At 45.4% G+C, this 26740-nt stretch overlaps 1 long non-coding RNA gene across 1 annotated transcript; it reads left to right on the top strand.

Annotated features, from left to right (window-relative positions):
- Positions 1-16331: 16331 nt before the first annotated feature.
- Positions 16332-26210, top strand: LOC123634563. The gene is made up of 5 exons (XR_006733959.1): positions 16332-16353; positions 16685-16910; positions 17191-17259; positions 25525-25689; positions 25928-26210. It is a non-coding gene; the product is annotated as an uncharacterized LOC123634563 (long non-coding RNA).
- The last annotated feature ends 530 nt before the right edge of the window (positions 26211-26740 follow it).

Below are 26740 nucleotides of genomic sequence, written 5' to 3' on the forward strand. Positions count from 1 at the left end.
ATGGTATGAAGAACAGGAAAAGCCACATTGCTTGTCCCCTCTGTAGTCTCACATACCGAGCAACACACCCCTCTGACACGGGACATGTGGGGGGTTTTCTGCACACACCAAGCAAGCGATTCCCCAGCAGACCCCAGCTGGGCGACCTGTAATTCAACTCTGACACTATCTACCTGGAGACGGTGTCAGATCCAGCAGGTCAAGGGCTCATCTCACGAGACTGCCCCCACTTCGGATGCCGATCGCAAGTAGTTTAGGGAGTTGTCACCTACACGCCTGACCGACCGGCTATAAACTGGGGTTCCCACAAACTCCTCCTCCTCAGGTTTGATTAAGTTGCAGCAGCTCACAGAACTCAGGGAAAGGCCCGCTTTCGCCCATTTGTTGCAAAGGATGCTACAAAGGGTGCATGAGCAGCCAGATGGGAGAGCTGCACAGGCAGGGTGTGGGGGAGGGGTGGAGCTTCCGAGCCCCCTGGGGGTCCGCCACCCTCCAGGGGCATCCACGTGCTCAGCTCTCTGGAGCTCATCCCCATCCTTCCCTTTTGGGATTTTACGGAGGCCTCATTGCATAAGCACGATTGTGTACGTCATCGGCCACTGGTGATCAGCCCGACCTGCAGCCCCTCTCCCAGGAGGCGGGGGGCTGGGGCTGAAAGTTATAAACCTCCAAGGCCACCGTTGGTTTGCCTGGCAGCCAGCCCCCACCCTGAGGCTGCCCAGGAGCCCACCAGGCGTCACCTCATCAGCACAAGATTCTCCCATCACCTCGGAAATTCCAAGGGATTGAGGAACCCTGTGTTAGATCCTCCTGTCACTCAGGAAATGACAGGGGTCTTGGGCGCTCTGCGTCAGAAACCAGGAGGCAAAGACCAAATAGAAGCACAGAGGTGCTCCTGGCACCTGCATCTACAGGGTTTTCGAAGCTGTAAGTCAGGAAACGGGGACAAAGACCTAACATATGTTTCATAGTATCACAAACTCTATGAGCGTGAAGATGCTATGGACAGGTATCAACAGGTATTTCAGGGATTCCCAAACCATTCTGTGGAAACTGGAGATTTTTACGTGGGTAAGAAAAGGCGTCTGTGGTCTGATAAACTCGGGATCTAGCACGTACCATATCCCCACTCGAGGACTCATAATATATGTTATAGTCTCTCAGAGGTCTTGAAGTAAAGAGACCCATTTAACTGCCTTTCTCTGTAAAACTTTTAAAAAATTGAACTGTAAATCTTGTGTCAAATAGCACAGGAAACATACATCGGAGCTCAGTGAATGATCACACAGTGAGCATCCAATTAATCCTCACACAGGATAAGGAATGGAATATTGCAGATAATCCTGGTACTTCCTCGCACTCCCTGCCGCCACCGTCTGATCTTTTGTTCTTCCCTAGGATGACCCGTTTCCTCATTTCTAACTCCATAGTGCAGTTTTCCAGTTTTGAACTTTGCGTAAACAAAACTGTAAAGTATATACTCTTTTGTGTTTGGCTTCTTTCGTTCTACACTGTGTTTGTAAGAGCCATTTGTTTGTTGAATGGAGCTTGGGCTGTTCATTTTCTTTGCTACATAGTCTTTCATTTTCTAATTACATCAGATTGATTTGTCCATCCTAACACCAACAATCTTTTGGATTGCTTCCCTTTAGGGGCTGTTATGAAAAATACTGCTGTGAACATTTTTGTAGATGTCTCTGGCTAAGCTTGTGCATGTATTTCTGTAGTAGAGAAATTGCTAGATTATCAGATGTGTTTCACTTAGAGAATGTCAGACAGCTTTCCAAAGTGACTATACTGGTTTTCACTCCCACCTGTAGTATGTGAGAACTTAAGTTCATATTGTCAGAAATTCTAATTTTAGTTATTCTGGTGGGTGTGAAGTAGTACCACATAGTGTTTTAATTTTCATTTCCTGATGTCTTGTGAAGTTGAGCACATTTTCTGATGTTTCTAAAGCCTGGAATTTTTTCAAATGGCGTATCTATTCAAGTCACTTGCATCTTTTATATTGGGCTGTTTGCCTTTATTTTTATGTTAATTTATAAGGGTTCTTTATATTGCCTTTATATTAACTTTTTTCACTCTATCAATGGTATCTTTTGATGAACAAAATTTCTTAATTTTTGTATATCATTTTCATTCATTCTCTTTATGTTCAATGAATTTGTGTCATATTTTTAAAAAGATCTCTATCCCAAGTTCATGAATATTTTCTAACTTTGTTTTCTGAAGTTTTATTATTTGACCTTTCACATTTAGATCTGCAATCTACATGAAATTGATTTTTTTGGTATGCCATGACATATAGGTTACATTTTATTTTATTTTTTTTAAATAGATACCATTTGACTCAACACCATTTTTGGAAAAATCATTTCCTGCCACTGTTCTGCAAGTGCTACCTTTTCATATGTCAGGCGTACATATGGGCTCTGTTTCCGGACTCCACACTGCTTCCTTGGTCTGTTTTTCCCTCTTGGGCCAATTCCACACTGTTTTAATCACTGAAGCTTTAAAAGTCCTAGTACATAGTACTAAGAAATACCTTGTTCTTCAAGAATATCTAGGCTCTTCCTATTTTTTCTTCATGTTCTTTAAGCTGCTGAGAAAGTTGTTTTAAAATCTCTCAAGGTGATTGTTTTAAAATCTCTCAAGGTGTCTTTTTTCTGACAGCTTTTAGGACTTTTTTTGGTCTTTGGTCTGTAGCAGTTATGTCTGTGTCTGATATGTCTATGTGTGGTTTCATATTTATTCTGTTGGGACTTTTATTTATTTGTAGGGCTCCTGGGATCTATGACTTGATGTCTTTCATTAGTCTTTTCAAATATTGCCTCTACCCCATGCTGCCTCTCTTCTTGCTCTGGGACTCCAGTTGCACGTGACTTCTCCATGCTTTTCTTATGTCTCTTAGCCTCTCTTGCATTCTCAGTCGTCTTATCAGTCTTCATGTTTGATTCTGGATATTTTATTCTGACCAATGTTCCAAAGCTCTAGTTCTCTTTTCAGTCATGTTTAATCGATCACTGAACTCATCCTTTGAGTTTTTAATATTGATCATTGCATTTTTTTGTTTCTATTTAATTCCTTCTTATGGCTTTCATTTCTTTGCCAAAATTCTCAATCTTGTTGTTTTATTTTTTGGACTAATAATTATGGTTCTTGTAAGTCAATATCTGGAATTTCCATTTTCTGGTTCTCCTATGGGTCTGTTTCTTATATCTGCTGTGTTTCTTTGTTTTCATTTTAATGTTGTCCATACTTTTTCTCTACTTAGTTTTTGTTTTTAATTATTAAAAGTTGGGAATTGCATCTAAAAACATTGTAGACATAATTTGTGGCCTTGGATGATGTTCCCTTCCTCTAGAGAGCTGCTGGTAAGCGGTTCAGGGCACTGGCGGTTAAGTCTACCTCAATCCAACTTTAGAGCCCTAAGATGATGCAACACAAGACTTAGTCCCTGAGAGAGATACCTTACAACCCAGCCCTGCTGCAAATGTGTAGCCCTACAGGGTCTCAACACCAATGAGATGCATTGACAAGGGCTCCTCACAGTGGGCCCTGTGGTCTAATTTTGTCTCTGTTCCTGGTTCCTGGCACAGAGCCCTTAAAACCTTTGAAAATTGCTGAGTGGAAGGACTGTCTCATTATTCATAACACGCCCCATTGGGTTACACCTGTGTTTATATTAATGAGGTGGCTTATGGTGAGCCCCTAGACGGCATCAGAATAGGGCTGGAAACCAGCAAGACCAACAGATTAAAGGGTTGGAACTTCCAGCTCCATACACCAACTTCTGGGAAGGAAGAGGGCAGTGGAGATTACGCTCTACAAACACTGTAGAACAAGGAGATTTGATAAGCTTCTGGGTTGGTGCTGGGAGGGTGTCATGTCCAGAGAGGACATGGGGGCTGCGCGCGAGCGCGCGCACACACACACACACACACACACACACACACACACACACACACACACCATGCCCTGCCCTACACATCTCTTCCATCTGACTGTTCCTGAGTTAAATCCTTTGTAATAAACTGGTAAATGTAAGTAAAATGTTTCTCCAAGTTTTGTGAGTCATTCTTGCAAATGATTGAACCCCAGGAAGGGGTCACGGGAGCCACTGATTTATAGCTGCTTGGTCAGAAGTATGAGAAGTCTGGACTTGCAGTTGACATCTGAAGAGAGGTTAGTTTATGGGACGGAGCCTTTAACCTGTGGGATCTGATGCTAACTCCAGGTACATAGTGTCAGAGAGTAATCAAATTGTAGGGTACCCCACAATGCAGGAGAATTGGTTGGTTAGGGAAGAAGTGTGCCATATGAGTGCAAGGAAACAGTGTTTCCTCAGAGCCCTCAACCGTCATTTTTGTCCCCAGTCCCTGTGACTGTTAGCAGTGCTATGCAGCTTCTCAGCTACATGGACACACTGCGGGAAAAGGGATTCTAAATACCAAGCTTACTCCATGGGCTTTCTCCCTTTCCTGAATTTTATCTCTATAATTCCTCACTGTGTTGTTAGCTCAAAATTTCCTGTTCATATTTTCCCAGCTCTTTTATTTGTTTTCAGCAAGAAAAATTCTTTCTAGTTTCCAAGTTCATCATTACACAAAGAGAAAATTCCGGTTTAATGTCCTCTAAACCAGCGTTGATCAAACATACTTTATCACAAATGCACCTTTTCCATGGAAATTTTGTTAAGGTACTGAAGAATACGGTCGTGGGGAAAATTGATGTGATTTATCCAGCATTTGGAATACAACTTCCACCTAGCACGTAGGGGATAAAAATGACTCCAAAATGTCACATTCACCATTTTACTTTCTAAGAAATCACTGAACCGTATAGAAATTATTTATTTTTTTCTGAATAAACCAAGATCATGATTATTTTTACACTGCTATTCATATTTTAATAATGATATATATTTATCTTTTTCTTATTATTGAGTTATATTTTGTTCACCATCCATGTGCTGAGAAAATCTGAGTATTATTTCTTTTATTCAGTAACCGAGGTCATGATCATTAACATCAGTTATTACAATTTTAACACAGTGCTGCTCTCTGGGGCCACTGTGGCTTATTCATTCTTGATATTAATTCAGCGCTTTGTCTGTGTCAGGCACTGTCCTAAGGGCTTTGCTTTTATTTCTTTAATCCCCGCAAGGGCCCAGTGCAACAGGTGCTATCATTATTTCTAATTTTCAGGTAAAGGGTGTAGAATACAAAGATGTTTAGAAACACACCAGGTCACACACACACCTGGTAACAGAGCAGATACCCCCCTCTCACATCAGGCCTTTGCTGGGGCCACAATGCGTCATTGGGAACAACCTGGACACAATTCTGGGCACAATAGAATCCATCACGTGTGTTTTTTAAATGGCTTAGTTTTCATTTTCTCATCCACCCCATTGTTTTAACTTAGAAGTCCAAGGTGAACCCCCCCCCATTTTTGTTGAGTGTGTATCACTGAATTTCTAAAAGTTAAGTGCTCGTGACGTGTCTGCATCGTAGCAGAGAGGGAGGAAGCAGGGAGAGTAAATGAGTTTTGATGAGGATGAGAAGGTACCTCCTTTGATTAAAACACAGAGCGTTAGTGCCGGAACATCTGCTTTAGTTGCTCATAGCACTTTATTTTGTTTTTGTTTTGCTTACTTCCTCATTTTTTTAGTTTAACAATTGTTATGTTGATTACATTGCAAAGCAGAAGATTGGGATTTTTGTTCTTTTTTTCTTTGTTTACCATGTCTGCAGACATATTGTACTATGTCCGTCCCTTTTGAAAGAAGAATCCCTATAGCAAAAACTTTTGATCTAAAAAGGCAGGTTTATAAGCACAGCCCAGTTAGGTAGAAATACTGGCTTTAGCACAGCTAATAGCAGCAACCTGCCGGCCCTGCGATCTTCAATATCGATTCCCGGGAACTGGCAGTTTGAGTCTGGGGAGAGGAACTTGGAGGGCAACACTCCAGGTACTAAGAGCTGGTGTTTATAATTGAGCGCAGACTGTATGCAGACACCACGGCAGGTCAGTGGGGGAGCAATTTGTCCTTGTGCCCCAGAGAAATCCCAAGACTAGGACACAGCAGGGCAGATGTCCGCTGCAGCTTTGCTTATGAGAGTTAATATGGGAAACAGTTTACCCACCCTCAGAGGGTAAGAAGAAATAAATCACGGTACACAAACACAATAGGATTCTTCACATCATTTAGAGTGAATTAGTTAATAATTCAGAATGAATAAGATTGTCACATATCAGCATAGTTAAATCTTTTAAACAGAATGTTGAATTTAAAAATGTAGTTGCAGAATAAAATACATAAAAATATATAGTATATGTAGTGTAGATATATATTCACATACTATATGTACATATACTACATTACATATAGTATATACCATTGATCCTTGAGCAATACAGGGGTTAAGGGTGCTGACACCCCCACAGTCAAAAATCTGCATATAACTTTTGACTACTCAAAAATTTAACTACTAATAGCCTGTGATTGACGAGAAGCCTTACCAATAACATGATTGTGTATGTTACATGCATTATGCACTGTATTCTTACAATAAAGCAAGCTAGAGAAGAGAAAATGCTAATAGGAAAATCATAAGGAAGAGAAACTATATTTACTACTCATGACATGGAAGTGGATGATCATCAAGTTCTCCACCCTCGACATCTTCACGTAGAGTGGGCTGAGCAGGAGGAGGAAGAGGAGGGGTTGGTCTTGCTGTCTCAGGGGTGGCAGAGGCAGGAGAAAGTCCTTGTATAGGTGGCTCCTCGCAGTTCACACCTGTGCTGTTCAAGGGTCAACTGTACGTACCTGGAATGACAGCATTTCTATATGGCTCAAACTCACCACACTGGGTCATTTGTATAGAAATGGTAATTCATAGTCTAAGTATAAAAACATCGGCGGGAAGGACCCTAGCCTGGTTTACTCTAGTGATCATATTTGGAAATAGGAATGGACTCGGGCAAGGGTCCCATGGGAGCTTCAAGCTAGAGGTGGACGCACAGATGCATCACCTAGGCTCCCTTCTGGGAAGGCCTCGCTGTCCAGCAGTGGACGTGCGGGCAGACAGCCCCGGCTGCAGCTCCTCCAGGCGTGGCCTCAGCAGCAGAGCTGCCTTGCTCCAGGTCACGCGTCCCTGGGTACAGCAGCACCCAGAGAATGAGGAGGGGTACAGAGGCCACCGTCCTCTGGGTGATTTGCCCCAGGCCTCCGCGGTGGTGCGGTGCTGAGCTTGTTGGGTGGTTCCACGTCTTCCTCTGCTCAGCCCTGCTTCCTCCCACCCCTTCCCTTGGGATCTCATATCCCAAATTCAGTCTCAGCGTCTGCTCTCTGAAAACTCAACCTGCGGCAAACCGTATTTATTTCAGAACCTGACTTTCTCATCTCAGCCGTGGCTGCGCGGACCCAGGGTCTCCACATGCGGCAATGAACGTGTAAGCTCTTTGGGGGACAATAAGCACCCGACCTAAACACATCTTCTTCCTTTTCATTCTCATCATCGCGTCGTCATCCTTATCAAATGCTTCCTAAGAACACAGTGGCAGGACAGGGGGTGAAGATGCCAAGGGGTGTGTGTGTGTGTGTGTGTGTATGTGTGCACGCGCTATTACGGTTTCCAGATAGTTTACTACCCTGTATTAGTCTATTAATCAGCTTGAGCTGCCATAAAAATGCCATAAGCTAGGTGGCTCCAACAACAGACATGTGTCCTCTCAGAGTTTTGGGGACTGGAAGTCCCAGACCAAGGCGCCAGCAGATTTGGTTCCTGGTGAGGGCTCTTCCTGGCTTGCCAGTGGCCGCCTTCTTGCTCTGTGCCCACGTGACCTCTTCCTTGTGTGCACACAGAAGGGGTGAAGCTCTCTGGTGTCTCGTCCTCGAAGGACACTGATCCCATTGGATCAGGGCCCCACCCTCTTGAGCTCATTGAAACTCCACTCCCTCCTTATGGGCTCCATCACCAAATACAGTCACATTGGGGGTTAGAGTTTTACATACAATTCTGGGGGAGACACAGTCAGTACACAGAGGATTAAGCTGATGTCCTTAAGGAGTAGAATCTGTAGTCTCGAGTGGTTGGAACCAAAGGCATCAGGGCTGGGGACCAGGGCAGGACGGGAAGGAAACTGCAGGGGGATAGGCCTCACAAACCTTCGCCAGAAAGACACAGGCGGGAAGCTGGACTTCAGGGGGAGACACCCCCGTGCCCAGCTCCACGCTGTCAGGAGTGGCCGTCTGTGTAGTCAGAGGACCTCCCCCTACAGCAGCCTTAATTCCTACACACACCACGCAGGGTGGGAACAGGTCAAACAAGTCCCCAATACCTGACATCAAAACTCGTCAGTGAAGACAGAGGCAGGGTGAAAGGCAAACTCCTTGGCAAACTCTCTTCCAGGCTCAGAGCGAGGTGCGGCAGGCATGCACCCACAGACATGGCACCGTCACTCTCGCTCACCTGCTGGGACCCCAGGGTCTCGCTTCTCTTAGAGGTTTCCTGAAGGCATCCATTTCCAGCCCTGTGAATTTCAGGCTCTGTCACAGTAGTTTATGAGAGTAATTATGTTTATCCTTTATTTGGCTAAAACTAATGAACCCATGATAAACAACTCAGCATTTTCTCCCCTGTTGAATAATGAATATTAATTAACCTGTCAAAAAAGGACTGGCACTCATTACCAAATATAGCATGCACTCATCCGCATGCCAAGGCAGGGAAAGGCTGCCGCGGTTTGAAAGGGACGTATGTTCAGATGTTCTCCGAGAGCTTAAATTGCCGATGGAACTGGTTTTTGGACTCGGCCGCATGAGCTACGAGGGACCAAGTTTTGGCCCCAAAGACCTGATTGGAACTTGAACCTTCTGTTGGCATCACAGACGCTCATCAGACTTCTCAGCAGTGGATTCAAAAATGTCTGTGCTTGGAAAACGCACCACCAGCGAACACCAGGAACTTGGCCAAGGGCGATGGCAGTGCCATCTTTGGTGACATATGGTCATATCTGTGTTTCTGATGAGCCAACATATGGACGCTAAGCTCCTCCTCTCGGGAGGAAGGAGGTGGGTTTGCGAAGGAGCCACTGACCCGTGGGCCGTGTGTCTGCACGACGCAGCAGCTTTGCCTGGACGCTGAGTCGGCTTCGCTCTCAGCGCTCTGGGCGGCGTTTGCGCCTCTCCCGAGAGAAGCCGCGGATGGGCTGCCAGTAGAGGAAGCAGTAAAACAAAGAGAGTTTTGTTCCATTTTTGCATTTTTGTAAGACTTCGGAAAACACTTTCTAAAATACAAAAGAGAACTGATTTGCAGGAAATAGTAGGAAATTAAGTAATCTCATATTATGAGGCAGAATTCTTAAATCTAAATTAATCTGGATGTAATGAGAATATGCGAGGAAGATGACAAACTATTAACTTTTCTGCCATCCTGAGGGAGGACTCTTTCCTTCATCCCTTGATTCAACCCCTGTTTTAAGTGGATTTGAGCGAGATCAACGTGGTACCTCCTGTCTTGTCTGGGCCGGTCTTTGTCCCCTCGCTCAGAATGCTGACACACGGGCTCCACAGTTGACAGTCACTGCTCAGGGCCAGGCTTTTTATTTTATACTGAAGGGAAAACCAAGGCCGTGAGTTAGACCTGACACTGCCCCTCACTTATCTACTCCCAGGTCAGACCAGTGCGCTCCCTGCCGTAGCAGCCTAGCTAGGCCGTGGAGTGGGAGGGGGCGGGTTACATCAGGGAATCAAGACGGGGGAGAGAGAGAGGGGGATAGAGAGAGGGGCAGAGAGAGAACAAAAGCAGAAACGCAGCGTGGAGCAGGTTCTGTGTGTAGTCCGGAGCTGTGGGGTTTGGGGGAGCAGAGGCCACGAGACCACCCTCACTCCTGACACCAGGTTAAAGTCTGAGGGTTCTCCACATCACTCTCAGCTCCAATAATTTTCTAGAGGGACTTGTGGAACTCACTGAAAGCTGCTGTGGCTTATTACAAGGAATCGAGGCAGACTGAAATCAGCCATTGCAAGCACACCTGGGCAGAGCCAGCGGGTGCCAGGTGTCGTCCCTGTGGAGCCATGGCCGGTGTTAGTTCCTTCCAGCAATGACGTGTGACAATGCGTGTGGGGTACTGTCAACCAGGGAAGTTCCCCTGAGCCCTGGTGTCCACGGGCAGCTGCCCGCAGGGCTGACCTTGAGCTTCCAGGCCCTCTGGGAGAAGAGTGGACCCAGCATGACCCAAAGCCGCCATCACAGGTCACATTCTGAGATGGCTGGTGGCCAAGGCCCCAGGTAAGCAGAGACGCTGTCATCAGGAAGGACGTGTCAAGGGCCCACACACCATGTCCCGGCAGCTGAGGGCAAAGGCAGGCCTCTCTGGGCAAGGTTAGGTCCTTTACTGCCCGGGCAGTGGTCATCGTTCCAATGGCTCCGTAAGTATTTAGTGAGGAATCAACTAAAGTGAGGCTGCAAAGCTAGGTGGGTGCCGAGTCAGGAAGGGCCTTGAGTGCTGTCCTGGGGGCCTGAGGCTTTACCCTGAGGACAGCAGCAAGTGGGCCAACACACTGAGCCTGATTAGGGGGATCAGACACTGATCCCTGCAGCGCGGAGTAGGACAGTTGTGGGGCAGGGGGCAGGGCAGGAGCCGACAAGGGGAGAAACCAGAACTGAGAGGGACCGGGCAACAAGTCTCAGCCCCCGGGGCAGCCGTGTCCAGTCTCCAAGGGCTGAGAACTTTGTCTCTGAAATCCACACCCAGCCTCAGAGTTGACTTGTTCACAAAAAAGCCTAATTGGGCTTTTTTTCTACTTTACCTGTTGAAAACAGGATTGAAAATTCAAGAAAAAAATTGCGTTTCAGAATTGAATAGTCAAGATCTCTGCATTACCAAGGCGTTCTGGGCAAGCAGGCCGGGCTTTCCGTGCGAGCACGGTACGTACCGCGGTCGTCACAGCCGGTGAGATGGCGTGGGAACCGCGCACCAGAAAGGGGAGGTGCGCACGGGAGCTGTGACAGGAGCTGTGACAGGAGCTGTGACAGGTTGACTGCGATGCTCCCCAGCTGACCCTGCGGGGGGGCAACAACCCCTTCTCTGTTCCGCGAGTGTTTCTCATGGGGGCAGCCGAGGGGCGTTGGGTTTTCCTAGGTAATGACTTCACTTTCTTCCCGTTCAGGATGCTTTCTGAAGGCCTTTATGTCTCTTTGAATTTCTATTAAGAAATCCATTTATTTCACCAATAATATTCCAACAGCACTTTCTGTTAACTGTAAGAATGGTGTAGGGGAGGAAAATAATTCTCTCCTCCACATTTCATGGGTTCTTAGCTGGGACTCCCTGGAACAAAAGGCAGATTAACAGGAGAAAAATGAACAGAAGTTTAACAGCATAGGCAGTTCTATCCCCGTGTCCGTGGGCGATAACCCAAAGTTGTGTGAATCTCTAGAGTAGATCTTGAAGGGGTCTACTGCGGCTTAATACCATCCTTCTCTGGAAGGAAGAGAGGAGGGCGTGAGGAAAGGCCCGTTAAAAAGACATGGCCAGCACTGGGCATGGGGGCACCTGTAGTCCCAGCTCCACTCAGGAGGCTGGGGTGCGAGGACTACTTGAGCTCATGAATTTTATATCAGCCTGGGCAACATAGCAAGATCCCATCTCTAAAAAAAAAAAAAAACCCACAAAAAACAGAGATGGAGAGATGGCCAGTACAGGAAAAGCACCTTAAACACAGGTAGGGTCTGTTGTCCAGATCTGAGTGGGTGCCTTCTCCTTGGATCAAAGGTCTTGAGTGATATAGGCAACCTTCTGTCCCTGGTGCATAGAGGGAGACACGCTTCCAATGGAGATTTTCTTTATAGACGTAAATTTCCCTTACGAGAGAGAAATGCTTTAGTCATAGTTTGGGGGGCATATATTGCTCCCCAACAATAGCATCTCATTCCTCACAGTTTGGAGGCAGATCATGGGCTGGATATATTAATTGCTGCTCTGTGTTTCTCTATCCTTGGGGAGCCACAGAATATTTTAATGGGTGATGGGAAGAGGGAGGAGAAGGAATCTGTAAAACACAAACCGTGCTGGAGATCCTGATTATTTGGACTGGGACACGCTGGCCTGCTCCTGGCCCGGGTCTCTTGCATTCCGGGAGCTCACCTTGTGCTCTTGGTGCAGAGTGAGCCGTGCAGAGCTCCAAAGACACCTGGAGGACAACACTATATGCACACCGTAATCCACAAAACAGCACAGAAGCCCCCATATCCGGAAGGCGTGTAGCAAACTTCCAGGAGACAGGAGGAAAAGAGTCACGCAGTCAGAGGGCACCAGCTCTCTGAACAAGCAAAGCCTGTGTGAAACCGTTGAGATGGAACCTGTGTTTATTAATACATTAGCGTGGCGGCTACAGTCCAGTGACGTTACAAGAAGCAACAGGAAATGACTGGTCACGTTTCAATGGGCAGAGGTTCTACAGCAACTTCCCAGAGTATGAACAAAGTTGTGTGATCCGCGAGACAAACCTGTGTCCCCAAAAGACAGAAAGATACCCCACAGGAGGGACTTCTCCGGAGACCTTGTCCCCAGGGAGGCAGAGACAGTGAGAGACAGAGCGGGACGTGGAGCAGGGGCAGCCACGGGGCGGTCCTCACCTGCCGGCGCCCTGGTCCTCAGACTCACTGTTGAGGGTGCCCAGAGTGATTGTTTAAATGAAGGTTCGTGAGACAAGTAAGCCAAATTATCCGTCGTGTTCAATTTAGTCAGTCACTCATGGAACGAGCATTTTGGGAGTTAGTTTGGTCACTGCTGTTAGTTGGGTGCCGTATCGGAGAGCACGTCTGGCCGGTGCCATCCACGGCCTGATCGGAAACCGCTTTCGGCCGGCACAGGCTGGGCCGTGTGACTTGGGCTCCACACACCTCAGAACCCGCTGTGATCTGGGTTTGGGTCACTCCTTTTTCCACACACGTGACGATACTGATTGCCCAGGAAAAGGCCTTTTCAGACATATGACCACCTGTTCAAATAACCAGAATATGTCATACCTCTTTATTAAAATTCTATCTTCATACCCCTTTCTGGAGGGGTTTTCACCGGCTTCCTCGGCCTCCATAACAAGCACCACAAGTGGAGTGATTTGACTAACGGAACTTTGGTCTCTCCCAGACCAGAGTCCAGAGGTGCAAGACCAAGGTGTGGGTGGGGAGGCTTCCTTCTGAGGCTCCGAGGGAGCGCGGCCGGGCCTCTGCCCACGCCTCTGGCGGCTGCTTGTTGTTGGTCCTCAGCTTGTCAAAGTGTCACCCGACCTCTGCCTTCACCTCCTCACGGCGCCTGCTCCCGCCTCTGCTCACGTCCTCTCCCCTCTGCGTGTCTGCCTCTGCTCCAAAGCCCCTGACTCACAAGGACGCCCGTCCTATCCAACAAAGCCCCCCATTTTGACCTGGCGACATCTGGGAAGACCCTGTTTCCAAATCAGGTCACATCCTGAGGCGCTGGGTGTTTTCTTTTCTTGGGGATCACAGTTGAACCCAGACAGGCTTGTCTCAGATTTCTGCAGTGTTGGACTTTGTCTATGTCACAGGAGGAGAAAAGCGGGTGCCTGATGACCACGTTTCACACGAAGCAGCAGAACGTGAAGACCATGTGGAAACCACACGTCCTTGGTGAATGCTCCTGGGGTGAATGCCCCCAGGGGTTCAAGTGTCTGCTTCCCGACCGTCAGTCCCGGAATGTGTCGCCGTGCAGAGGGCAGGGGGCTGGCGAGGGAGGGGGAGCGGGCAGTGCCGGAGCACAGTCCCCCTGGCCGGCGTTGCTGCCTTTGTATTGCCCCTGTTGTGGGTTCAGGAGAATTGGGGCTCTGGGCCGTGTTCTGCCACATTGTCCAGGGAATCATAGATTTGCATATAGCGGCGCGGAACCATCCAAAAGCAATAATTATAATTACAGCGCCTTCAGACTTGATTTCCGGGCACTAAATGAACTGTGACTGATGTATTTCTGGAGAACATTGCCCGCAACTTCCTTGCTGGAGCTTACGTACATATGATGTTTTGTTCCCACTGAATACAGCAAATTGGGTGCAGTGGAGCAGGCCCTGGGCAGCTCAGAGGTGCCATTATGGTTCTGGAGGGAGAGATGGGAAGGAAACACAGGGGCAGAGACAGAAAACAGCCCCCCGGGATACGCAGTGGCCCAGCGAAGGCTGGTGGGGCTGGGCGGGAACCTGGAGTGAACACAAGGGCCCCGGGAGGAGCAGAGGCTCTGCCCGCCCAGGTCCGCTTCCGGCAGCCTCCCTGACTTCTGAGCTTTGGGGTGCACAGTCTAGAGTGACAGCCAGGAGAGCCGGTGTCACCATCCGGCAGACCTGGATCTAAAGCCCAGATCAGACACTGCCTAGCTGTGCCACTTTGCACAAACGTCTCCTTTTCCCTCCCTGTTAAATGGAGATGTTAAGCCCTGTTTCAGAGAACTGGGATTAAAAATAGTAAAAATGGGGAGATATGAAAAACACATGGCATATGTGACTAAAGTGTAGATGCTGAGTGGTCTGTGCTGGGAACTAGAAGTGGGGAAAGCTCTGATGTGAGATTCTGCGCTGTAACGACAACGGCAACACAAGCACAACAAAAACATGTATTGAGGACACCCAGGAGGGATGCAAATAAGCCCACTGCATTCTTAACAGTAAGTGGGGTGTTTCAGTCTCAGACCAGCTTCCCCAGTGAGCACCTTACTCTGCTGTACATACAGGGGTTCAGTCTAAGTCAAGGTGCTGTTAAAGCAAAAAAGTTCAGTTATATTTGTTAAAGCACAGCAAGAAAGGCTTTATTCAGGATGGTCATAGGTGTGGGGGCCGCAGCAACGGTGTCTTGCAGGGGGGCCGTGAGATTGGGCTCCATTCCAGATACAGCCCGAGCAAGGGGGGATTTACAGCCACGCAGCAGGGTGGGAGCAGTGGGTGGAAAGTTACTAAAAGGAAACATCAGGGTGAGGGGTTCGAGCTAAACTGACCCAAAGGGGGCCAGGGTGGCCCATCAGTCAACACCTGGTGGGGGGGCGGAGGATGAGGAACCAGCCTGACCAGGTGTCGGGATGATGACACACCAAGGACGGCGGGTTCTGGCCAAGCTGGCTCAGCAGGTGCTTTCACTAAAACGGGATCTTACGAGGAAGTGCACACACAGGCAGGAGTTTCAGAAGTCTGACCAAAGTTTGGCCAAGCAAAGAGTCTTTGTCAGTTTTCCCTCTTGTTCAAGGAAAGAAGAGACATTCTTCTTTCTCTTGAACGATGTAAGTCCATTTTCTTACTTAATCACCTTTTGTTCATTAAAGACCAGCCGGGTCACCTGTTGGGACTTGGGCGTAGAGGACATCTCCTGGACAGGGTGAGCCGCAGCACTTTAATGAAGGAAACTTAGTTTCTAAGAAAATAAGCCGAAAAACAAGGGTAATAGTTGGAGCGACTATAAATTCAATTTCTGATTGCAGGGGCCAACCGGTCAGGGGTTCTAGATACTGGACCTGAACCGTCTTCAGGAGTGAGGACAGGCAGCGGCATCTGACAGTGTTTCCTGGTGTGTACTTTGGATGTCATGTCGTCCACATGTCATGTAATGTCATGTCGTCCACATGTTAGCTGTCTTGGTGATTTTTCTGAAGTCTGTATGGAGCCGTCCAGCTTCCCCTTACAGGACTTCAGGAAAAGAACAGTTTTAGTTTTCATGATTTCAACCCAGAAGGTTGGGAGAAAACAAAAAATATTCCTTTGGAGAGTCATGGTCAGATATTGGAAGAAACTAGAAAAATTCAAGATCTAGTCCAGATTGCAGGCAGTTAAGAAAACCCCTAAGAAAACAACAGGGCTAGAATCTAATACTGAGTACATTATAGTTTTCTTCTGAAACATAATTTTTTCTCTCTATAGTCATTCCCATTGGTATCAAAGACTAATTTATTTGCAAAATAAGTTTAGTCTCATTAAACTTGACCTGATTACTTACATAGGTGCAGCATGAATAATGACTGACCGTGTAGGCTTTTCCTGAAACTCTTGACAAGGAATCTCAGATTAAACTTGGAAAAGACTCTTAAGGCCGGGAAGCCAAACTCAGGACTTGCCACTGAGCTGTGACTGTGACGCTTACAGATTTGGGTGAATTCCTCTCTTCTCGAGGTTCCTCAAATAGCCGAGTTTTCCGGCCCTTCAAGGAATGAACATCCCTTGCTCACCGGTAAGACTGGGAACCCCCAGGCCAGTTTCCCCAAGGGGAGCTTAATTGGTTCTGTCAAGTCAACTTTAGTTCCTAGAAGCTGTGCAGTGATACCTGAGAATACGGCATTCTACCCAAAGCCTCGGTAGTATAGCCAGTGTTTCCAGTTGTGTCCTGCTACAAGAAGAACAGATTCCTATTGGACTTATGCAAATAACTATATTACTATAAAAATAATAATATTTACGAATAGTTTTAAAATTCTGGAGGGATCAAGTAAAGAGAAAAAGTAAATGTTTCCATTGTTATTCACAAAAGTAAACTTTACCAAATTGCTGGGAGCTACACATAGCTTAACCTCAAATCTAGAAAACAAAATATTTAAAGAACCAGCGATATTTAAAACAAAAAAGAATCATTGAAAATTATCGCCATCGGTTATTCAGTCCCATGTGGTTATCGTTCTGCCAGGACAGCAGTTTCACGAAGCTACCAGTGTCATTGAAGTTCTGGAAATTCTTACCCCGCCCAATGGGACGATCTGCTCCTCAGCACTCGTCAGGGTCTTTTTTCAAGAATCTCCTCAACAAAAAAGCAATTTGGACTGCAGCTAATTGCAAACACTCCTGGAGAAGAATTAAAGTAAAACAATAAACTGTGCGCGGATGACAAAGACCTGAAATGGCCGTGGTTAAGGACCTGGTAAGTTTGTCATAATAATGATGAAAATGATAGTGAAATCTGACTATTTCTGTGGCATCAATATTTTAATATAATAATCATAATTGTGACTGATAACACCTCAGATCTCTTACATATCAGATTTCTGGGAATTTCATACAATTTCTGGAACACATATTAATAAAATAACCATAAAAATTTAAGTCAAGGGAGGTTAACATAATTTCTTATTTAACAATGATTACCATGTAATTTAACATATCAAATAAGCTTAATTAGCTGAATATCTTTCTTTTACAAGGTAAGAGACATATCCTCTGAGCTGTTCAGGAGCCCAACAGGGAAATCGCAACGTTAATTCAAGGTCAAGGTAAAATGAATTGATTTTGGAAAGTTTTTTCAAAAATGTCAAAAGGTTTAAAAAACTTAATTTAATATGACTCTGGTTATCTATTTAATCTAGATGACAACTATCTATTTAAAGGCAAATACAGAAAGTTACATAGTTGTGATAAAAAACTACCTGTTTTAACATTGAGAAGACTTAATTTTCTTAAGTAATCAAAGACCTAATAAAAGACAATATCAAAACCAAGAAATTATCTTGATAAAACATAAAATCTTTGTTTCCTAGGTCAATTACTTAAAAGGGAAAGAAACTTCACATTCTCAGACCAATACTTCAAGAAAACTTTATCATTTTAACAGAGAATACCAAGTACTAATTTTGTATCAATACACTACTGAAACTAATTTTTAATGAAATCATGTAAATAAATTCATCCAATCTCAGTCAGCTTTGACCACACAAGACAAGGCTTCACAACCCTTTTACAACCTCTTTTTTTTTTTTAACTTTCACTACTGATTTGCATCCAGAAATTAATTCATTTATACTGTGCACCGTGCTCTGAGAGTGGATTTATTGATCTAGTTTGAAGGCCTTAAACAGCAAACAGAGATGGCACAGACCTATTTGACCAGCAAAGCCACAGCCCCCCAAAAAAGTATGATGACAATTCTTGAGACATTTTATTTTTATTTTACCAACAGTTTTAAAACTAGCTTTTACTTACCAAAGATATTCTAAATCACAGGATCTAAAAAAAATTCAGTTTCTGTTTTTCTAAGAGTTTTCTGAATACTTCATTTGTTTGGGTGCTCATTTATCCCTAAGCCAATGTAGGTATTTTCACTTGGTAGTATCATCAGAGGTAGAAAAACTTCACATATATGTAACATACAAACATACATGTGCACATGCACACACATACAGACAGACGCAGCCAGGCCTTATGGTTCTTCATGTTAAAACTTTTGGTCAAAAGGCAGTAAAACAAAATAATACAAACTCACTGGTTAATCTCCACCTTATATTTTTATTCAAATTGTGTTTTTGATGAAAATAGGACAAATTGAGGTTACCTACTCAATTGCCCTACTTAAAATGAATTTTTTATTTGCCCAGTTTCCAAATATTTATTTTTTATTTCTCTCTTTCCAGCCTCAGGTGCTTGGATTGAGAACCAGAAGTCCCCTGAGGGGCCCCCAGGGCCGGGGTGGGGAGGCAGGAGACCGAAGTTCAGGTGATGGAGGGGCCGGAGTTGGAGGGGCCAGAGTGGGAGGGGCGGGTCCAGCAGGGGTGGGGCAGAGCTGGCAGAGGCAGAGTCCCCCAAGAAGAGGGGTTTCAGGTGACAGGGACGTCTCCATGGGAGAAGCAGATCCAACAGAGAACACAGAGAGTGGGAGACCAGAGAGGCCTTTTGGGGAGCCGGGAAGAAGGACTTCCAGCTCAGGAGGTGCCTTTCAAAAGAGCCTGGGATTCTAGCTCAGCATCAGGGAGTAGACTCAAACCTCAAAATCAAAACCTGTCCTTACCAGCTTCAGGGGACATTTGTCTGGAGCAGTGGCTCAGGAGTCCGACCCAGCAGGGATCCCACACCAGTTAGGGAAGAAGACAAAGGCGTCTTTGTGGGCGTGCACTCGGGGTCCTCGGTAGTGAATCTGATCCTACCCTAATCACGGGCCACCATTGTTAAGGAAAAGTGTATTCAGTGGTACTTTTCAGAGCATGGTGAAGGAGGCTTTATTCAGGACCATGGTGTTAGGTGTAGAGACCACGGTAGTAGGGTCTTGCAGTGGCGGAGAGAGAATGGGCTCAACTCTAAACAGCACGGGCAGGTGAGGGTTTATAGTCAAAAGCAGCCTGGAGGTCAGTGGGTGGAGAGGATTCTGGCTAAACCGACCTCCCAGGATTCTTGCCAGACATTGCCTGGGGGGTGGTGGGGGATGAGGACCCTGATCACATGTGGATGGGTGATTCTGGCTAACATGACTCAACAGAGTTCTTTTGCCCAAACTGGATTTTTCGAGGAAGCGCACACAGGCCTAGGAGAAGGTTCCGGAGCCTGACGGAAGTCTGGGCAGGCAGAGAATGGTCCGTACCTGCGAGTGAAGGCTCACAATTAATTGGCATCTTTGTATGTAGAGAGACAAGGCCGTATGCTCTGAATGTGCATAGCTAATGTCCTGTCACTGTAAATTAGGACACAAATTGCTTCCGGAATATTGACGGGCCATGCATTCTGGAATTGCCGGCTAGAACAGGAGTCGCTGTACGAATGGGACCCCGGTGGGAAAGGCGTGGGCTCATAGCTCTGTTCCCCTCACATCTGTGGGCAGGGGTGCGGGTGAAAGATCTTCTTGTCATTTATGTTTAATGAGTACACTGACCCCACGATTTGACTCAGAAATTTTGTAGTCTCCTGCCTTAAAAAGAATGTGCACACTTGGGCGTTTACGCTAAACCCTGATGTATCACATCGGCGATCTCTCAATTTTCACTGTCCACGTGTAATTTTCAAAAAGTTAAAGACATGAGCCTTATAGCAACATAAAATGAACACAAGCAAAAGATTTTATTTGACTTATTAATTATTGAGAAGATCAAGATGGTGTTACAGCTGACTCAGATAGCACTGAAGGAGCAGGGACTTTACGGGCCAACAAGAAAAGACAGAAAGGAAGCGGGTTGATGTGCCGTAGACGATAAAACCTTTCCCTCTGGGGTTAGAAACGCAGAACAGAAACCTGCAAGTCACCACGTAGCCTCACAGTGAGTGAGCAATGGCAGACACGAGCGTCCCCAGAATCAGTGCGGTCGGGTGGAATTCTTCTGCGATGCGGGTGATGTTTGGCAACTGTGTTGTGTGCTGTGGTAGCTGCTACTTACATGAGTCTATGGGGCACTTGAAATGTGGCCCAGTGTGACTTGGCCATTGAACTGTAATTATACGAGCTTAATTATTATTTAATTAATTAATTGTTGGATTTAATTAATTGACTTAACTAATTAAACTTTGATTTTAAATAGCCATATGTGTCTAGTGCATATACTATTGCGTAATTAAATCTCATTGGCTGGGCCTGCTAAGCAACGCCCCGAAGTGACATTGCAAAGGCGTGCTGCTCCCCTTTGTGCTTTGCTTCCAAATTTTACTTTTTCTTGTGTTAAACAAAAATTACAGGAGGCCATTGTTTAGGAATAAGCTCCTACACTAGGCTCCAACAGACTGGATTAAAAATGAAAATGGAGCTACCCGTGGTAAAGTTCCAGGTCACCAAACTGAAACTGAGATGTCATCTGACCTAAGAAATCAGGAGAGAGGTAACAGCCAATTTCCCAAACAGGCCGGTTGCAATTTTCAACAGGCACGACAATGACATTCCCTGTTTTAATCCTTACAACAAAAGGTAACTTGGAGTAACCTGACGTTAACTGATCAGTTATTTCTTCATTGTCCTATTTGTCTGTTCCTGCCTTGAGAGGGAAGTAACTGTTTTGTGTTGTTTCTACTTTCTTCTGCCCTTTCTGTCTGTAAAACCGATCCCTCGGCTCAATGCATTGGAATATTTATGCTATTTTATGCAGTAAAGTGTTGCTCAATTCTAAGATCACAATAAAGCCAACTAGGTCTTTAAACTGAATTTGTTGTAATTCTGTCCTTTGACATGTTAATGGAAAAAATCCAAACTCTGTACAATAATGTAAAGAGGCTTATTCGGAACCAAATGCCTCAAGAGGTTCTGAGAAAATGCGTAGCTGGGTGACAGTTTGGTTTTATACTTTCATGGAGACAGGAAGTGCATGTAAGACCCCGAGTCAATACGTGGAGGCCGTACCTTGGTTTGGCCCGAAAAGGCGAAACATCTCTAAGAGTGTGTGTGTGTGTGTGTGTGTGTGTGTGTGTGTGTGTGTGTGTGTGTGTGTGTGTGTGTGTTTGCGCGCGCATGCTCTGGCAGGAAGTAGGGGGTGTTATAGGTTATTAGGTGGGTTTAAAGATTCTTTTATTTGTAATTGGCTAAAGAAAGGAAGCTTTTTCTAAACCCTTGAAATGTTTTAAGTTCAGATAAGGCTGTCTGTCATTAAGACACTGGACATTTACTGAAACACAAGTGATCTGTGGAGTGAATGCATGGCCTGCAGGTGCGGTTTGAACTTTGCCTTGCTCAGCCTCAGGCCTGTTCATGAGTCCCAGAGGACATCTCCAGGAAGGGAGGGGCATGGGGAGGCATGTCTGACCTCTCTTCTTGTGGCCAGAGCTCAGCTTTAGGGTGTTTCTAGGGTCCTCTTTTCCAAGAGGAGGCTGGGGGGCTTAAGATTTTATTTTAGTTCACAGATGCTTGATATCATGTTTATAAATATAATGATTTTGGTTTGCTTGTGGTTTAAGGGCTATTCATTCCCCAGTGCAATTCATGTGACCAGTGTGCTGTGAGACTCCTCCCTCTTTTACACCTGGACAAGCAGCACAGAGCAGGCTTAGCGGGCGGCATCAGAGAATAGGCAGGACGTAGAACGGACCTTCTGGGTTAGCACAGTGTTTTTCCTAATGTTTCAAAATTCTTCCTGGTGTTTATCTTTCTCCAGGTAAAGGGCAATTCCGTTACTAAGGGCCATTATCACACCAAAGTGGCTATCGAAAGCCTGACAAGAAATATATCGTATTTATGTTATATTAACTTCAATAGTCTTTGATGTTGTGGAGCTCTCAGGAAAGGCCGTTGAACAAACAAGCTGATTGACTGGACATATGGATCCACATTGGCAGTTCTGCTCTTGGTTGTTGGATCTTGATGAACATCTTCGTGTATCTGTTCTGCAAAGCACACGAAGCTCTCAGGGGTAGATGGGTTTGCAGGGGCTTGTGGGCCCTGCCCTGAACGGAGAAACATTAAGCTCCACAACAACCAAAACACTGAGATGTTTGATTCTGTCTTTGAACGGACAAGGGGAATTCGGTTCCTGGGAACCACCAAATGGTTCTGCTTTTCTGACTCATCCAGTGCAAGTTCTTGAGCTGCAGTCAGACACAGGAAAGTTTGAATGGGATAAGGGAGCTCACTGCCAGTTCTTGAATCTATGTATCTGCACCCCTGGTGGTAAGCTGACACTCTTTTTGGGCTGGCGTGGTTATCTCTGAATTGTTTCCTTCCTCTGGGCAGAGTTAACAAGCAACGGGTGGGCACCCGCTGTGTGTCAGATTCCGTGCAAGGCTCTGGAGCTGCACTGGGGAGACAAGCACGGAGGTTCCCGCCCTGAGTGAGCTTCCACAAATGGTCCCGAGACCAGCTGTGAACACAGAGCTTCTGTGAGCACGCCAAGGGCATCTGTCTTTATACACTTGAGCACGCCGAGATGTTCCTAAAGTGGACCAGGGAGGACCAAATTTCACCAGCTCCATGAACAAATTCCAAGGACCCTTATATGTATTTTATAATCCTTTTCCTTAACTAACCACTTGACCTTTTGAGTTGTTTCCCAGAAATGGTGGGTTTTCTGTCACACAAAGGAGTTGAAACCCTGCGGGCCCTGGGCAGATTCACTCACGGACTCACTGTCCCCCTCGATCGCCCCAAGGGACGTGACCCCTCTTAAAAAGCTCATGATCTCCGTTCATTGGAGAGATTTGAGGCAGCTCCTCCTATTCTCCCAAAAAGATATCTTTTGTATTAAAAAATTCCTTTCTTCTCTGGCAAGCCTCTTTGTCTTGATAATTGGATCTATGTGCGGTAAGTAAGGAGACCTAGGCCAAAACCCCTTGCAGGTTTGATAACATAAGGACCTTATGACTTTTCATCCTCTGGGCCTTGGGTAGGTCTAATTATTTTCGCCTCTCAGCCTCCTCACCCATATTCAATTCGTCGAGACGCCAAGGGTGCCTGTTAGTGTATCATTTATCACAGGCTAAAGAAGTCTCCATAATGAGATGGCCGAATGTGTCTTCTGGCAAAATGTACCAGGAAGAAGCAACGAGAAATCAGACACAGAGAGCTGTTAGGCCTTACGAAGGATTAAGCATGTGACCTGCTCCGTTTTGCCAGCCCGAGACTGCAAGAGATAAATCCACCTCTGCTGGAAGATGTCATGGCTGTAATTAACACTTTCAGTGCAGAGTGGACCATTTTCAGAGTCACCTCAGTGAGGAAAACCAGACATTCTGAGGGGTTGGTTCTAGGCATTAACTACGCTCGTGGAAGAGACCAGAATATGCCACTTTGGCATAGGATGAATTTGAGAACAAGGCAGATACAAGAAAAGCTCTCTGCCCTTCCCCTATCTGCCTAAAAGCAGGACGTAAATTTATGAAGGTGTCTGCCAATCCCCTTTCTACCGGGAAGAACAAGGTTAACCTCTGAAGACAACTTGAGACTCTTCCCAGCTTGGAGACAGCGCCAGAGGAATCTGCCTGACCAGCCTGACTAATGAGCCTTTATCTCCCACTTATTTGCCTTCCCACATTTTGCCTCCCCCAGAAACCCAAAGTCTTATGCCTTTGTCTTGTTACTTTTCTAAAAACATATTGTTCTTTGCAGAAGATACTATCTAAATCAGAGTTCTAAGCCACTTCTTCGAGAATTATCTATTCCCTGGCTATCTTTCATGTATGTATGATGTACGTGTTAATGCATTGCTGTTTGTTTTTCTCCTGCTAATCTGTCTTTTGTGACAGGGGCCCAACCAATTGTTGGCTGGCTCATTAAATAATTTTTAAAAATGTGACACTCCATGTGACCAGCACTCAGTCATAAACCTGAACATTGTCAACATCCAGGAAGCCTTCTCCTTCTCCCTTCAGTCACTAACACCGCCTACCCACCCACGGATAACCACTGTCCTGACTTCTGACGTCACAGATGAGTTTTGTACAGAATACATACAGCAGGCATTCTTTTTACCCGGCTGCTTTTACTAAACGTAATATCTGTAAGGTACGTCCATACTGTATGTTGGAGTTTATTCATACTTACTGGTGTAAAGGAAAAGTCTCAGGCCACCCCCCAACTCCTTATGCAACAGGGAAGGTCAGGCCGGGAGGCTGAGTCACATGACACCCCTTCCCCATGAACAGCTGCTACTCACATTGAGCATCAGTCAGACCACGGGGAAAGGTAAAAGGCCTCAGGCGTCTACAAGAAGCTCCCCAGGGAACATTCGTAGGGAAATTCTTCCCTGGCCTCCCATAAACAAGGACATGCAAATTGTAGCTTGATCATAAGTTGATCTTCCCAGGTATAGACCAGAGACAAGACCTACCCAGGGACATCTACATAATTGATTGTTCCTGTGCTCCCTTTTTCTCTTCAAATAGTCCCCTTTTCTTACATAAAATGTGAATTTCCTGGGCACTAACTGAAGCCTCACAAGAATGTAACCACTTGCCTCACTGCAAGTGCCCTCCCCAACCCCCGTGTGCCCTGTTACCTTAAATACTGAGTTCCCGCATCCCTCTTCAGGGAACGCAGGTCACAGGTGCTGCTGTGGTTTGAGCCTGTCCTGGGCGCGTCCTCAAACTGTGGCTTAGGAAACCTCCACTGTTGAGATCTCGGCCACAGCCCCACTCGGCACACAGGCACAGCAAGTCCACTTGCTCAAGACTTCTCGGGCGTGGCTCCAGGTCCTGGTCCTCAAATTTGGCTCAGAATAAACCTCTTTAAATTATTTTACAGAGTTTGTTTTCTGTTGACATGGGGAATATATCAAAATTGTTTTACTGCTGATGTGCTCTGAGGAAATTGTAAGTTTAGGGCTATTGTAAATAATGCTACTATAAACTTTCTTGCTTATGTCTTTTGGGGGAATATAGGTACATACCTATTGTGAGTATGTAACTAGAAGGAGAATTGCGGGGAAATAGGGTACGTGCAGTCAATTCTCAATTTCACAGTTGTCGCATCTCGTAGAGTCGCCACAAACCCCGAGTTGGCACATACTGCTTACTCTTGGGGAGACGCAGAGCTAGATTCCTGTGAGCCTTGTCAAAGCATTTTCATCAGCAGATCGATACGTAACCTTGTTTTACGTGTGTTTCTGTTTAAACACACCTTATTTAATATATATTGCTAATTCATTGACATTAAACTCACTGCCGACAGCACCGTAGCTCGTGAAGCTTGTCTGACACACATTTCTCCTCCGTAAGGCAGGTCACGGCCGTCTTGAGCCCAGGGACAGAGGAAAGCACCGCAGCACTGCGCTTGGGGGTGTTTTAAACACCAAAACCGTTAACAAAGAACACTAAAAAGTGAAAAATGATAAAAACCAAATACGCCATAAAATGACGCTTGTTTACAGCCCTAGAACTGAAACAAGAAGGCAGAAAGTCACCTTGTGTGGCCTCAGCTGGAAATGTGCACATCAGGTGACTCAGATCTGCTGCTGCTCTCTGCACAGCCAGCAATGGAAGCGAAGGTGCCCTCGGCGTTGACCTTGGAGTTACAAGGAAATTTGAGTGAGTAGGTGAGTTTGCAAACAGGGAATCCGTGAATAATGAGGATCAACTGTATACTCAGTCTTTGCAGACACTGACAGGTTTCCAAAGTGGTTTTACAAATTTAACTTTTGAGGAGTGAGTGGGTACAAGTGATACATCATTTTAATTTGCATTTTCTAAAGACTGGTCTGATCAGTCTGTAAAAGATTTGGTTGTGTCGCATCCCCACTGATACTTGGTAATTTTTTGTCTTTTTCATTGCAGACATCCTGGCGAGTGTAGCTGTGCCCTAGTGGCCTGAATTGGCGTCTTCCCAGTAACTGATGAGTTTGGGCGCCTTTGCGTATGTGTCGGCCGTGTGCATGTTTGTTTCTAGACATGCCTACCTATGTTTCTCTGCTTGTCTGTTTTTTCTAATTGATTTGTAAAAAAGTTAGTTTTGTATTTGGAACATGAGTCCTTCAAAAGATAGATATATGTTTTGTAAATATCTTCTCCCACTCTGTAGTTTGCTTTCTTTTAATGGTATCTTTTGATGAAAGAGTGTTTTTATTCTTAATATTATATAACTTATCAAAATTTCCCTATGTATTTAATTTTTTTTATCCTATTTCAAAGGGCTTTGAATGTTCCAAGTTCACAAAGAGGTTATCTTATGCTTTCTTCTAAAAGCGCTATTGTTTTGGTACATTTAGATCTCTTATACATCTGGAATTGATTTTTGAGTGTGGTATGAGGTAGGGATTAAAACCCATCTTGTGCCACACAATGTCAACTTGATTTAGTGCTATCTCCCTAAAAGACTTTGCTTTCTTTACTTCACTCCTATGTTAATGAAGGAAATTGAATTTATTATTCAGTATCTTCCCTCAAAGACTATCCCAGCCACAACTGACTTCACTAGTGAATGCTTCCAAAGGTTTAAGCAACAAAATAACACTAATCTTATACAAACTCCTCCGAACAATAGAAAAAGAGAAAACACTTCTTTATTCTTTTCTTTATTTTTTTTATTTTTTTATTTCAGCATATTATGGGGGTACAAAAGTTTAGGTTACGTATATTGCCCTTGTCCCC

Source organism: Lemur catta, chromosome 3 (assembly GCF_020740605.2).
Source record: "Lemur catta isolate mLemCat1 chromosome 3, mLemCat1.pri, whole genome shotgun sequence".
Lineage (NCBI taxonomy): Eukaryota > Metazoa > Chordata > Mammalia > Primates > Lemuridae > Lemur > Lemur catta.